Here is a 14,480-nt window from a genome sequence, read left to right as displayed (position 1 = left end):
ACTTGCTGTGTGTTTTCCTTCTTGTGTAATCTACTCAGCCAAGCTCTCTTGCATTAATGTCCTACAGGCAAAAATTACGGCGCGCGGTTTGGTGATTCTTTCCAAGCAGCTGGTCCCGGCTGTACCCAACGATCTTCTAGCTTAGGGAGACTCTTCGCTTTTCCCAGAAGGCGCCTGGAATATGCAAATTAGCCTCCTCAAGCTTGAATCCCTGGTTTGGTGATTCTTTCCAAGCAGCTGGTCCCGGCTGTACCCAACGATCTTCTAGCTTAGGGAGACTCTTCGCTTTTCCCAGAAGGCGCCTGGAATATGCAAATTAGCCTCCTCAAGCTTGAATCCCTGGTTTGGTGATTCTTTCCAAGCAGCTGGTCCCGGCTGTACCCAACGATCTTCTGGCTTAGGGAGACTCTTCGCTTTTCCCAGAAGGCGCCTGGAATATGCAAATTAGCCTCCTCAAGCTTGAATCCCTGGTTTGGTGATTCTTTCCAAGCAGCTGGTCCCGGCTGTACCCAACGATCTTCTGGCTTAGGGAGACTCTTCGCTTTTCCCAGAAGGCGCCTGGAATATGCAAATTAGCCTCCTCAAGCTTGAATCCCTGGTTTGGTGATTCTTTCCAAGCAGCTGGTCCCGGCTGTACCCAACGATCTTCTGGCTTAGGGAGACTCTTCGCTTTTCCCAGAAGGCGCCTGGAATATGCAAATTAGCCTCCTCAAGCTTGAATCCCTGGTTTGGTGATTCGTTCCAAGCAGCTGGTCCCGGCTGTACCCAACGATCTTCTGGCTTAGGGAGACTCTTCGCTTTTCCCAGAAGGCGCCTGGAATATGCAAATTAGCCTCCTCAAGCTTGAATCCCTGGTTTGGTGATTTTTTCCAAGCAGCTGGTCCCGGCTGTACCCAACGATCTTCTGGCTTAGGGAGACTCTTCGCTTTTCCCAGAAGGCGCCTGGAATATGCAAATTAGCCTCCTCAAGCTTGAATCCCTGGTTTGGTGATTCTTTCCAAGCAGCTGGTCCCGGCTGTACCCAACGATCTTCTGGCTTAGGGAGACTCTTCGCTTTTCCCAGAAGGCGCCTGGAATATGCAAATTAGCCTCCTTAAGCTTGAATCCCTGGTTTGGTGATTCTTTCCAAGCAGCTGGTCCCGGCTGTACCCAACGATCTTCTGGCTTAGGGAGACTCTTCGCTTTTCCCAGAAGGCGCCTGGAATATGCAAATTAGCCTCCTCAAGCTTGAATCCCTGGTTTGGTGATTCTTTCCAAGCAGCTGGTCCCGGCTGTACCCAACGATCTTCTGGCTTAGGGAGACTCTTCGCTTTTCCCAGAAGGCGCCTGGAATATGCAAATTAGCCTCCTCAAGCTTGAATCCCTGGTTTGGTGATTCTTTCCAAGCAGCTGGTCCCGGCTGTACCCAACGATCTTCTGGCTTAGGGAGACTCTTCGCTTTTCCCAGAAGGCGCCTGGAATATGCAAATTAGCCTCCTCAAGCTTGAATCCCTGGTTTGGTGATTCTTTCCAAGCAGCTGGTCCCGGCTGTACCCAACGATCTTCTGGCTTAGGGAGACTCTTCGCTTTTCCCAGAAGGCGCCTGGAATATGCAAATTAGCCTCCTCAAGCTTGAATCCCTGGTTTGGTGATTCTTTCCAAGCAGCTGGTCCCGGCTGTACCCAACGATCTTCTGGCTTAGGGAGACTCTTCGCTTTTCCCAGAAGGCGCCTGGAATATGCAAATTAGCCTCCTCAAGCTTGAATCCCTGGTTTGGTGATTCTTTCCAAGCAGCTGGTCCCGGCTGTACCCAACGATCTTCTGGCTTAGGGAGACTCTTCGCTTTTCCCAGAAGGCGCCTGGAATATGCAAATTAGCCTCCTCAAGCTTGAATCCCTGGTTTGGTGATTCTTTCCAAGCAGCTGGTCCCGGCTGTACCCAACGATCTTCTGGCTTAGGGAGACTCTTCGCTTTTCCCAGAAGGCGCCTGGAATATGCAAATTAGCCTCCTCAAGCTTGAATCCCTGGTTTGGTGATTCTTTCCAAGCAGCTGGTCCCGGCTGTACCCAACGATCTTCTGGCTTAGGGAGACTCTTCGCTTTTCCCAGAAGGCGCCTGGAATATGCAAATTAGCCTCCTCAAGCTTGAATCCCTGGTTTGGTGATTCTTTCCAAGCAGCTGGTCCCGGCTGTACCCAACGATCTTCAGGCTTAGGGAGACTCTTCGCTTTTCCCAGAAGGCGCCTGGAATATGCAAATTAGCCTCCTCAAGCTTGAATCCCTGGTTTGGTGATTCTTTCCAAGCAGCTGGTCCCGGCTGTACCCAACGATCTTCTAGCTTAGGGAGACTCTTCGCTGTTCCCAGAAGGCGCCTGGAATATGCAAATTAGCCTCCTCAAGCTTGAATCCCTGGTTTGGTGATTCTTTCCAAGCAGCTGGTCCCGGCTGTACCCAACGATCTTCTGGCTTAGGGAGACTCTTCGCTTTTCCCAGAAGGCGCCTGGAATATGCAAATTAGCCTCCTCAAGCTTGAATCCCTGGTTTGGTGATTCTTTCCAAGCAGCTGGTCCCGGCTGTACCCAACGATCTTCAGGCTTAGGGAGACTCTTCGCTTTTCCCAGAAGGCGCCTGGAATATGCAAATTAGCCTTCTCAAGCTTGAATCCCTGGTTTGGTGATTCTTTCCAAGCAGCTGGTCCCGGCTGTACCCAACGATCTTCAGGCTTAGGGAGACTCTTCGCTTTTCCCAGAAGGCACCTGGAATATGCAAATTAGCCTCCTCAAGCTTGAATCTCTGGTTTGATGATTCTTTCCAAGCAGCTGGTCCCGGCTGTACCCAACGATCTTCTAGCTTAGGGAGACTCTTCGCTTTTCCCAGAAGGCGCCTGGAATATGCAAATTAGCCTCCTCAAGCTTGAATCCCTAGTTTGGTGATTCTTTCCAAGCAGCTGGTCCCGGCTGTACCCAACGATCTTCAGGCTTAGGGAGACTCTTCGCTTTTCCCAGAAGGCGCCTGGAATATGCAAATTAGCCTCCTCAAGCTTGAATCCCTGGTTTGGTGATTCTTTCCAAGCAGCTGGTCCCGGCTGTACCCAACGATCTTCTAGCTTAGGGAGACTCTTCGCTTTTCCCAGAAGGCGCCTGGAATATGCAAATTAGCCTCCTCAAGCTTGAATCCCTGGTTTGGTGATTCTTTCCAAGCAGCTGGTCCCGGCTGTACCCAACGATCTTCTAGCTTAGGGAGACTCTTCGCTTTTCCCAGAAGGCGCCTGGAATATGCAAATTAGCCTCCTCAAGCTTGAATTCCTGGTTTGGTGATTCTTTCCAAGCAGCTGGTCCCGGCTGTACCCAACGATCTTCTAGCTTAGGGAGACTCTTCGCTGTTCCCAGAAGGCGCCTGGAATATGCAAATTAGCCTCCTCAAGCTTGAATCCCTGGTTTGGTGATTCTTTCCAAGCAGCTGGTCCCGGCTGTACCCAACGATCTTCTAGCTTAGGGAGACTCTTCGCTGTTCCCAGAAGGCGCCTGGAATATGCAAATTAGCCTCCTCAAGCTTGAATCCCTGGTTTGGTGATTCTTTCCAAGCAGCTGGTCCCGGCTGTACCCAACGATCTTCTAGCTTAGGGAGACTCTTCGCTGTTCCCAGAAGGCGCCTGGAATATGCAAATTAGCCTCCTCAAGCTTGAATCCCTGGTTTGGTGATTCTTTCCAAGCAGCTGGTCCCGGCTGTACCCAACGATCTTCTAGCTTAGGGAGACTCTTCGCTGTTCCCAGAAGGCGCCTGGAATATGCAAATTAGCCTCCTCAAGCTTGAATCCCTGGTTTGGTGATTCTTTCCAAGCAGCTGGTCCCGGCTGTACCCAACGATCTTCTGGCTTAGGGAGACTCTTCGCTGTTCCCAGAAGGCGCCTCGAATATGCAAATTAGCCTCCTCAAGCTTGAATCCCTGGTTTGGTGATTCTTTCCAAGCAGCTGGTCCCGGCTGTACCCAACGATCTTCTGGCTTAGGGAGACTCTTCGCTGTTCCCAGAAGGCGCCTGGAATATGCAAATTAGCCTCCTCAAGCTTGAATCCCTGGTTTGGTGATTCTTTCCAAGCAGCTGGTCCCGGCTGTACCCAACGATCTTCTGGCTTAGGGAGACTCTTCGCTGTTCCCAGAAGGCGCCTGGAATATGCAAATTAGCCTCCTCAAGCTTGAATCCCTGGTTTGGTGATTCTTTCCAAGCAGCTGGTCCCGGCTGTACCCAACGATCTTCTGGCTTAGGGAGACTCTTCGCTGTTCCCAGAAGGCGCCTGGAATATGCAAATTAGCCTCCTCAAGCTTGAATCCCTGGTTTGGTGATTCTTTCCAAGCAGCTGGTCCCGGCTGTACCCAACGATCTTCTGGCTTAGGGAGACTCTTCGCTGTTCCCAGAAGGCGCCTGGAATATGCAAATTAGCCTCCTCAAGCTTGAATCCCTGGTTTGGTGATTCTTTCCAAGCAGCTGGTCCCGGCTGTACCCAACGATCTTCTGGCTTAGGGAGACTCTTCGCTGTTCCCAGAAGGCGCCTGGAATATGCAAATTAGCCTCCTCAAGCTTGAATCCCTGGTTTGGTGATTCTTTCCAAGCAGCTGGTCCCGGCTGTACCCAACGATCTTCTGGCTTAGGGAGACTCTTCGCTGTTCCCAGAAGGCGCCTGGAATATGCAAATTAGCCTCCTCAAGCTTGAATCCCTGGTTTGGTGATTCTTTCCAAGCAGCTGGTCCCGGCTGTACCCAACGATCTTCTGGCTTAGGGAGACTCTTCGCTGTTCCCAGAAGGCGCCTGGAATATGCAAATTAGCCTCCTCAAGCTTGAATCCCTGGTTTGGTGATTCTTTCCAAGCAGCCGGTCCCGGCTGTACCCAACGATCTTCTGGCTTAGGGAGACTCTTCGCTGTTCCCAGAAGGCGCCTGGAATATGCAAATTAGCCTCCTCAAGCTTGAATCCCTGGTTTGGTGATTCTTTCCAAGCAGCCGGTCCCGGCTGTACCCAACGATCTTCTGGCTTAGGGAGACTCTTCGCTGTTCCCAGAAGGCGCCTGGAATATGCAAATTAGCCTCCTCAAGCTTGAATCCCTGGTTTGGTGATTCTTTCCAAGCAGCCGGTCCCGGCTGTACCCAACGATCTTCTGGCTTAGGGAGACTCTTCGCTGTTCCCAGAAGGCGCCTGGAATATGCAAATTAGCCTCCTCAAGCTTGAATCCCTGGTTTGGTGATTCTTTCCAAGCAGCCGGTCCCGGCTGTACCCAACGATCTTCTGGCTTAGGGAGACTCTTCGCTGTTCCCAGAAGGCGCCTGGAATATGCAAATTAGCCTCCTCAAGCTTGAATCCCTGGTTTGGTGATTCTTTCCAAGCAGCCGGTCCCGGCTGTACCCAACGATCTTCTGGCTTAGGGAGACTCTTCGCTGTTCCCAGAAGGCGCCTGGAATATGCAAATTAGCCTCCTCAAGCTTGAATCCCTGGTTTGGTGATTCTTTCCAAGCAGCCGGTCCCGGCTGTACCCAACGATCTTCTGGCTTAGGGAGACTCTTCGCTGTTCCCAGAAGGCGCCTGGAATATGCAAATTAGCCTCCTCAAGCTTGAATCCCTGGTTTGGTGATTCTTTCCAAGCAGCCGGTCCCGGCTGTACCCAACGATCTTCTGGCTTAGGGAGACTCTTCGCTTTTCCCAGAAGGCGCCTGGAATATGCAAATTAGCCTCCTCAAGCTTGAATCCCTGGTTTGGTGATTCTTTCCAAGCAGCCGGTCCCGGCTGTACCCAACGATCTTCTGGCTTAGGGAGACTCTTCGCTTTTCCCAGAAGGCGCCTGGAATATGCAAATTAGCCTCCTCAAGCTTGAATCCCTGGTTTGGTGATTCTTTCCAAGCAGCCGGTCCCGGCTGTGCCCAACGATCTTCTGGCTTAGGGAGACTCTTCGCTGTTCCCAGAAGGCGCCTGGAATATGCAAATTAGCCTCCTCAAGCTTGAATCCCTGGTTTGGTGATTCTTTCCAAGCAGCCGGTCCCGGCTGTGCCCAACGATCTTCTGGCTTAGGGAGACTCTTCGCTTTTCCCAGAAGTCGCCTGGAATATGCAAATTAGCCTCCTCAAGCTTGAATCCCTGGTTTGGTGATGCTTTCCAAGCAGCCGGTCCCGGCTGTGCCCAACGATCTTCTGGCTTAGGGAGACTCTTCGCTTTTCCCAGAAGGCGCCTGGAATATGCAAATTAGCCTCCTCAAGCTTGAATCCCTGGTTTGGTGATTCTTTCCAAGCAGCCGGTCCCGGCTGTGCCCAACGATCTTCTGGCTTAGGGAGACTCTTCGCTTTTCCCAGAAGGCGCCTGGAATATGCAAATTAGCCTCCTCAAGCTTGAATCCCTGGTTTGGTGATTCTTTCCAAGCAGCCGGTCCCGGCTGTACCCAACGATCTTCTGGCTTAGGGAGACTCTTCGCTGTTCCCAGAAGGCGCCTGGAATATGCAAATTAGCCTCCTCAAGCTTGAATCCCTGGTTTGGTGATTCTTTCCAATTAGCCGGTCCCGGCTGTACCCAACGATCTTCTGGCTTAGGGAGACTCTTCGCTGTTCCCAGAAGGCGCCTGGAATATGCAAATTAGCCTCCTCAAGCTTGAATCCCTGGTTTGGTGATTCTTTCCAAGCAGCCGGTCCCGGCTGTACCCAACGATCTTCTGGCTTAGGGAGACTCTTCGCTGTTCCCAGAAGGCGCCTGGAATATGCAAATTAGCCTCCTCAAGCTTGAATCCCTGGTTTGGTGATTCTTTCCAAGCAGCCGGTCCCGGCTGTACCCAACGATCTTCTGGCTTAGGGAGACTCTTCGCTGTTCCCAGAAGGCGCCTGGAATATGCAAATTAGCCTCCTCAAGCTTGAATCCCTGGTTTGGTGATTCTTTCCAAGCAGCCGGTCCCGGCTGTACCCAACGATCTTCTGGCTTAGGGAGACTCTTCGCTTTTCCCAGAAGGCGCCTGGAATATGCAAATTAGCCTCCTCAAGCTTGAATCCCTGGTTTGGTGATTCTTTCCAAGCAGCCGGTCCCGGCTGTACCCAACGATCTTCTGGCTTAGGGAGACTCTTCGCTTTTCCCAGAAGGCGCCTGGAATATGCAAATTAGCCTCCTCAAGCTTGAATCCCTGGTTTGGTGATTCTTTCCAAGCAGCCGGTCCCGGCTGTGCCCAACGATCTTCTGGCTTAGGGAGACTCTTCGCTGTTCCCAGAAGGCGCCTGGAATATGCAAATTAGCCTCCTCAAGCTTGAATCCCTGGTTTGGTGATTCTTTCCAAGCAGCCGGTCCCGGCTGTGCCCAACGATCTTCTGGCTTAGGGAGACTCTTCGCTTTTCCCAGAAGTCGCCTGGAATATGCAAATTAGCCTCCTCAAGCTTGAATCCCTGGTTTGGTGATGCTTTCCAAGCAGCCGGTCCCGGCTGTGCCCAACGATCTTCTGGCTTAGGGAGACTCTTCGCTTTTCCCAGAAGGCGCCTGGAATATGCAAATTAGCCTCCTCAAGCTTGAATCCCTGGTTTGGTGATTCTTTCCAAGCAGCCGGTCCCGGCTGTGCCCAACGATCTTCTGGCTTAGGGAGACTCTTCGCTTTTCCCAGAAGGCGCCTGGAATATGCAAATTAGCCTCCTCAAGCTTGAATCCCTGGTTTGGTGATTCTTTCCAAGCAGCCGGTCCCGGCTGTGCCCAACGATCTTCTGGCTTAGGGAGACTCTTCGCTTTTCCCAGAAGACGCCTGGAATATGCAAATTAGCCTCCTCAAGCTTGAATCCCTGGTTTGGTGATTCTTTCCAAGCAGCCGGTCCCGGCTGTGCCCAACGATCTTCTGGCTTAGGGAGACTCTTCGCTTTTCCCAGAAGGCGCCTGGAATATGCAAATTAGCCTCCTCAAGCTTGAATCCCTGGTTTGGTGATTCTTTCCAAGCAGCCGGTCCCGGCTGTACCCAACGATCATCAGGCTTAGGGAGACTCTTCGCTTTTCCCAGAAGGCGCCTGGAATATGCAAATTAGCCTCCTCAAGCTTGAATCCCTGGTTTGGTGATTCTTTCCAAGCAGCCGGTCCCGGCTGTACCCAACGATCTTCTAGCTTAGGGAGACTCTTCGCTTTTCCCAGAAGGCGCCTGGAATATGCAAATTAGCCTCCTCAAGCTTGAATCCCTGGTTTGGTGATTCTTTCCAAGCAGCCGGTCCCGGCTGTACCCAACGATCTTCTAGCTTAGGGAGACTCTTCGCTTTTCCCAGAAGGCGCCTGGAATATGCAAATTAGCCTCCTCAAGCTTGAATCCCTGGTTTGGTGATTCTTTCCAAGCAGCCGGTCCCGGCTGTACCCAACGATCTTCTAGCTTAGGGAGACTCTTCGCTTTTCCCAGAAGGCGCCTGGAATATGCAAATTAGCCTCCTCAAGCTTGAATCCCTGGTTTGGTGATTCTTTCCAAGCAGCCGGTCCCGGCTGTACCCAACGATCTTCTAGCTTAGGGAGACTCTTCGCTTTTCCCAGAAGGCGCCTGGAATATGCAAATTAGCCTCCTCAAGCTTGAATCCCTGGTTTGGTGATTCTTTCCAAGCAGCCGGTCCCGGCTGTACCCAACGATCTTCTAGCTTAGGGAGACTCTTCGCTTTTCCCAGAAGGCGCCTGGAATATGCAAATTAGCCTCCTCAAGCTTGAATCCCTGGTTTGGTGATTCTTTCCAAGCAGCCGGTCCCGGCTGTACCCAACGATCTTCTAGCTTAGGGAGACTCTTCGCTTTTCCCAGAAGGCGCCTGGAATATGCAAATTAGCCTCCTCAAGCTTGAATCCCTGGTTTGGTGATTCTTTCCAAGCAGCCGGTCCCGGCTGTACCCAACGATCTTCTAGCTTAGGGAGTCTCTTCGCTTTTCCCAGAAGGCGCCTGGAATATGCAAATTAGCCTCCTCAAGCTTGAATCCCTGGTTTGGTGATTCTTTCCAAGCAGCCGGTCCCGGCTGTACCCAACGATCTTCTAGCTTAGGGAGACTCTTCGCTTTTCCCAGAAGGCGCCTGGAATATGCAAATTAGCCTCCTCAAGCTTGAATCCCTGGTTTGGTGATTCTTTCCAAGCAGCCGGTCCCGGCTGTACCCAACGATCTTCTAGCTTAGGGAGACTCTTCGCTTTTCCCAGAAGGCGCCTGGAATATGCAAATTAGCCTCCTCAAGCTTGAATCCCTGGTTTGGTGATTCTTTCCAAGCGGCCGGTCCCGGCTGTACCCAACGATCTTCTAGCTTAGGGAGACTCTTCGCTTTTCCCAGAAGGCGCCTGGAATATGCAAATTAGCCTCCTCAAGCTTGAATCCCTGGTTTGGTGATTCTTTCCAAGCAGCCGGTCCCGGCTGTACCCAACGATCTTCTAGCTTAGGGAGACTCTTCGCTTTTCCCAGAAGGCGCCTGGAATATGCAAATTAGCCTCCTCAAGCTTGAATCCCTGCTTTGGTGATTCTTTCCAAGCGGCCGGTCCCGGCTGTACCCAACGATCTTCTAGCTTAGGGAGACTCTTCGCTTTTCCCAGAAGGCGCCTGGAATATGCAAATTAGCCTCCTCAAGCTTGAATCCCTGCTTTGGTGATTCTTTCCAAGCGGCCGGTCCCGGCTGTACCCAACGATCTTCTAGCTTAGGGAGACTCTTCGCTTTTCCCAGAAGGCGCCTGGAATATGCAAATTAGCCTCCTCAAGCTTGAATCCCTGCTTTGGTGATTCTTTCCAAGCGGCCGGTCCCGGCTGTACCCAACGATCTTCTAGCTTAGGGAGACTCTTCGCTTTTCCCAGAAGGCGCCTGGAATATGCAAATTAGCCTCCTCAAGCTTGAATCCCTGCTTTGGTGATTCTTTCCAAGCGGCCGGTCCCGGCTGTACCCAACGATCTTCTAGCTTAGGGAGACTCTTCGCATTTCCCAGAAGGCGCCTGGAATATGCAAATTAGCCTCCTCAAGCTTGAATCCCTGCTTTGGTGATTCTTTCCAAGCGGCCGGTCCCGGCTGTACCCAACGATCTTCTAGCTTAGGGAGACTCTTCGCTTTTCCCAGAAGGCGCCTGGAATATGCAAATTAGCCTCCTCAAGCTTGAATCCCTGCTTTGGTGATTCTTTCCAAGCGGCCGGTCCCGGCTGTACCCAACGATCTACTAGCTTAGGGAGACTCTTCGCTTTTCCCAGAAGGCGCCTGGAATATGCAAATTAGCCTCCTCAAGCTTGAATCCCTGCTTTGGTGATTCTTTCCAAGCGGCCGGTCCCGGCTGTACCCAACGATCTTCTAGCTTAGGGAGACTCTTCGCTTTTCCCAGAAGGCGCCTGGAATATGCAAATTAGCCTCCTCAAGCTTGAATCCCTGCTTTGGTGATTCTTTCCAAGCGGCCGGTCCCGGCTGTACCCAACGATCTTCTAGCTTAGGGAGACTCTTTGCTTTTCCCAGAAGGCGCCTGGAATATGCAAATTAGCCTCCTCAAGCTTGAATCCCTGCTTTGGTGATTCTTTCCAAGCGGCCGGTCCCGGCTGTACCCAACGATCTTCTAGCTTAGGGAGACTCTTCGCTTTTCCCAGAAGGCGCCTGGAATATGCAAATTAGCCTCCTCAAGCTTGAATCCATGCTTTGGTGATTCTTTCCAAGCGGCCGGTCCCGGCTGTACCCAACGATCTTCTAGCTTAGGGAGACTCTTCGCTTTTCCCAGAAGGCGCCTGGAATATGCAAATTAGCCTCCTCAAGCTTGAATCCCTGCTTTGGTGATTCTTTCCAAGCGGCCGGTCCCGGCTGTACCCAACGATCTTCTAGCTTAGGGAGACTCTTCGCTTTTCCCAGAAGGCGCCTGGAATATGCAAATTAGCCTCCTCAAGCTTGAATCCCTGCTTTGGTGATTCTTTCCAAGCAGCCGGTCCCGGCTGTACCCAACGATCTTCTAGCTTAGGGAGACTCTTCGCTGTTCCCAGAAGGCGCCTGGAATATGCAAATTAGCCTCCTCAAGCTTGAATCCCTGGTTTGGTGATTCTTTCCAAGCAGCCGGTCCCGGCTGTACCCAACGATCTTCTAGCTTAGGGAGACTCTTCGCTGATCCCAGAAGGCGCCTGGAATATGCAAATTAGCCTCATCAAGCTTGAATCCCTGGTTTGGTGATTCTTTCCAAGCAGCCGGTCCCGGCTGTACCCAACGATCTTCTAGCTTAGGGAGACTCTTCGCTGTTCCCAGAAGGCGCCTGGAATATGCAAATTAGCCTCTTCAAGCTTGAATCCCTGGTTTGGTGATTCTTTCCAAGCAGCCGGTCCCGGCTGTACCCAACGATCTTCTAGCTTAGGGAGACTCTTCGCTGTTCCCAGAAGGCGCCTGGAATATGCAAATTAGCCTCCTCAAGCTTGAATCCCTGGTTTGGTGATTCTTTCCAAGCAGCCGGTCCCGGCTGTACCCAACGATCTTCTAGCTTAGGGAGACTCTTCGCTGTTCCCAGAAGGCGCCTGGAATATGCAAATTAGCCTCCTCAAGCTTGAATCCCTGGTTTGGTGATTCTTTCCAAGCAGCCGGTCCCGGCTGTACCCAACGATCTTCTAGCTTAGGGAGACTCTTCGCTGTTCCCAGAAGGCGCCTGGAATATGCAAATTAGCCTCCTCAAGCTTGAATCCCTGGTTTGGTGATTCTTTCCAAGCAGCTGGTCCCGGCTGTACCCAACGATCTTCTAGCTTAGGGAGACTCTTCGCTGTTCCCAGAAGGCGCCTGGAATATGCAAATTAGCCTCCTCAAGCTTGAATCCCTGGTTTGGTGATTCTTTCCAAGCAGCTGGTCCCGGCTGTACCCAACGATCTTCTAGCTTAGGGAAACTCTTCGCTGTTCCCAGAAGGCGCCTGGAATATGCAAATTAGCCTCCTCAAGCTTGAATCCCTGGTTTGGTGATTCTTTCCAAGCAGCTGGTCCCGGCTGTACCCAACGATCTTCTAGCTTAGGGAGACTCTTCGCTGTTCCCAGAAGGCGCCTGGAATATGCAAATTAGCCTCCTCAAGCTTGAATCCCTGGTTTGGTGATTCTTTCCAAGCAGCTGGTCCCGGCTGTACCCAACGATCTTCTAGCTTAGGGAGACTCTTCGCTGTTCCCAGAAGGCGCCTGGAATATGCAAATTAGCCTCCTCATGCTTGAATCCCTGGTTTGGTGATTCTTTCCAAGCAGCTGGTCCCGGCTGTACCCAACGATCTTCTAGCTTAGGGAGACTCTTCGCTGTTCCCAGAAGGCGCCTGGAATATGCAAATTAGCCTCCTCAAGCTTAAATCCCTGGTTTGGTGATTCTTTCCAAGCAGCTGGTCCCGGCTGTACCCAACGATCTTCTAGCTTAGGGAGACTCTTCGCTGTTCCCAGAAGGCGCCTGGAATATGCAAATTAGCCTCCTCAAGCTTGAATCCCTGGTTTGGTGATTCTTTCCAAGCAGCTGGTCCCGGCTGTACCCAACGATCTTCTAGCTTAGGGAGACTCTTCGCTGTTCCCAGAAGGCGCCTGGAATATGCAAATTAGCCTCCTCAAGCTTGAAACCCTGGTTTGGTGATTCTTTCCAAGCAGCTGGTCCCGGCTGTACCCAACGATCTTCTAGCTTAGGGAGACTCTTCGCTGTTCCCAGAAGGCGCCTGGAATATGCAAATTAGCCTCCTCAAGCTTGAATCCCTGGTTTGGTGATTCTTTCCAAGCAGCTGGTCCCGGCTGTACCCAACGATCTTCTAGCTTAGGGAGACTCTTCGCTGTTCCCAGAAGGCGCCTGGAATATGCAAATTAGCCTCCTCAAGCTTGAATCCCTGGTTTGGTGATTCTTTCCAAGCAGCTGGTCCCGGCTGTACCCAACGATCTTCTAGCTTAGGGAGACTCTTCGCTGTTCCCAGAAGGCGCCTGGAATATGCAAATTAGCCTCCTCAAGCTTGAATCCCTGGTTTGGTGATTCTTTCCAAGCAGCTGGTCCCGGCTGTACCCAACGATCTTCTAGCTTAGGGAGACTCTTCGCTGTTCCCAGAAGGCGCCTGGAATATGCAAATTAGCCTCCTCAAGCTTGAATCCCTGGTTTGGTGATTCTTTCCAAGCAGCTGGTCAAGGCTGTACCCAATGATCTTCTAGCTTAGGGAGACTCTTCGCTGTTCCCAGAAGGCGCCTGGAATATGCAAATTAGCCTCCTCAAGCTTGAATCCCTGGTTTGGTGATTCTTTCCAAGCAGCTGGTCCCGGCTGTACCCAACGATCTTCTAGCTTAGGGAGACTGTTCGCTGTTCCCAGAAGGCGCCTGGAATATGCAAATTAGCCTCCTCAAGCTTGAATCCCTGGTTTGGTGATTCTTTCCAAGCAGCTGGTCCCGGCTGTACCCAACGATCTTCTAGCTTAGGGAGACTCTTCGCTGTTCCCAGAAGGCGCCTGGAATATGCAAATTAGCCTCCTCAAGCTTGAATCCCTGGTTTGGTGATTCTTTCCAAGCAGCTGGTCCCGGCTGTACCCAACGATCTTCTAGCTTAGGGAGACTCTTCGCTGTTCCCAGAAGGCGCCTGAAATATGCAAATTAGCCTCCTCAAGCTTGAATCCCTGGTTTGGTGATTCTTTCCAAGCAGCTGGTCCCGGCTGTACCCAACGATCTTCTAGCTTAGGGAGACTCGTCGCTGTTCCCAGAAGGCGCCTGGAATATGCAAATTAGCCTCCTCAAGCTTGAATCCCTGGTTTGGTGATTCTTTCCAAGCAGCTGGTCCCGGCTGTACCCAACGATCTTCTAGCTTAGGGAGACTCTTCGCTGTTCCCAGAAGGCGCCTGGAATATGCAAATTAGCCTCCTCAAGCTTGAATCCCTGGTTTGGTGATTCTTTCCAAGCAGCTGGTCCCGGCTGTACCCAACGATCTTCTAGCTTAGGGAGACTCTTCGCTGTTCCCAGAAGGCGCCTGGAATATGCAAATTAGCCTCCTCAAGCTTGAATCCCTGGTTTGGTGATTCTTTCCAAGCAGCTGGTCCCGGCTGTACCCAACGATCTTCTAGCTTAGGGAGACTCTTCGCTGTTCCCAGAAGGCGCCTGGAATATGCAAATTAGCCTCCTCAAGCTTGAATCCCTGGTTTGGTGATTCTTTCCAAGCAGCTGGTCCCGGCTGTACCCAACGATCTTCTAGCTTAGGGAGACTCTTCGCTGTTCCCAGAAGGCGCCTGGAATATGCAAATTAGCCTCCTCAAGCTTGAATCCCTGGTTTGGTGATTCTTTCCAAGCAGCCGGTCCCGGCTGTACCCAACGATCTTCTAGCTTAGGGAGACTCTTCGCTGTTCCCAGAAGGCGCCTGGAATATGCAAATTAGCCTCCTCAAGCTTGAATCCCTGGTTTGGTGATTCTTTCCAAGCAGCTGGTCCCGGCTGTACCCAACGATCTTCTAGCTTAGGGAGACTCTTCGCTGTTCCCAGAAGGCGCCTGGAATATGCAAATTAGCCTCCTCAAGCTTGAATCCCTGGTTTGGTGATTCTTTCCAAGCAGCTGGTCCCGGCTGTACCCAACGATCTTCTAGCTTA

This window comes from Ranitomeya imitator, chromosome 1, assembly GCF_032444005.1.
Source record: "Ranitomeya imitator isolate aRanImi1 chromosome 1, aRanImi1.pri, whole genome shotgun sequence".
Classification (NCBI taxonomy): Eukaryota; Metazoa; Chordata; class Amphibia; order Anura; family Dendrobatidae; genus Ranitomeya; species Ranitomeya imitator.
This window is presented reverse-complemented; position numbering follows the sequence as displayed.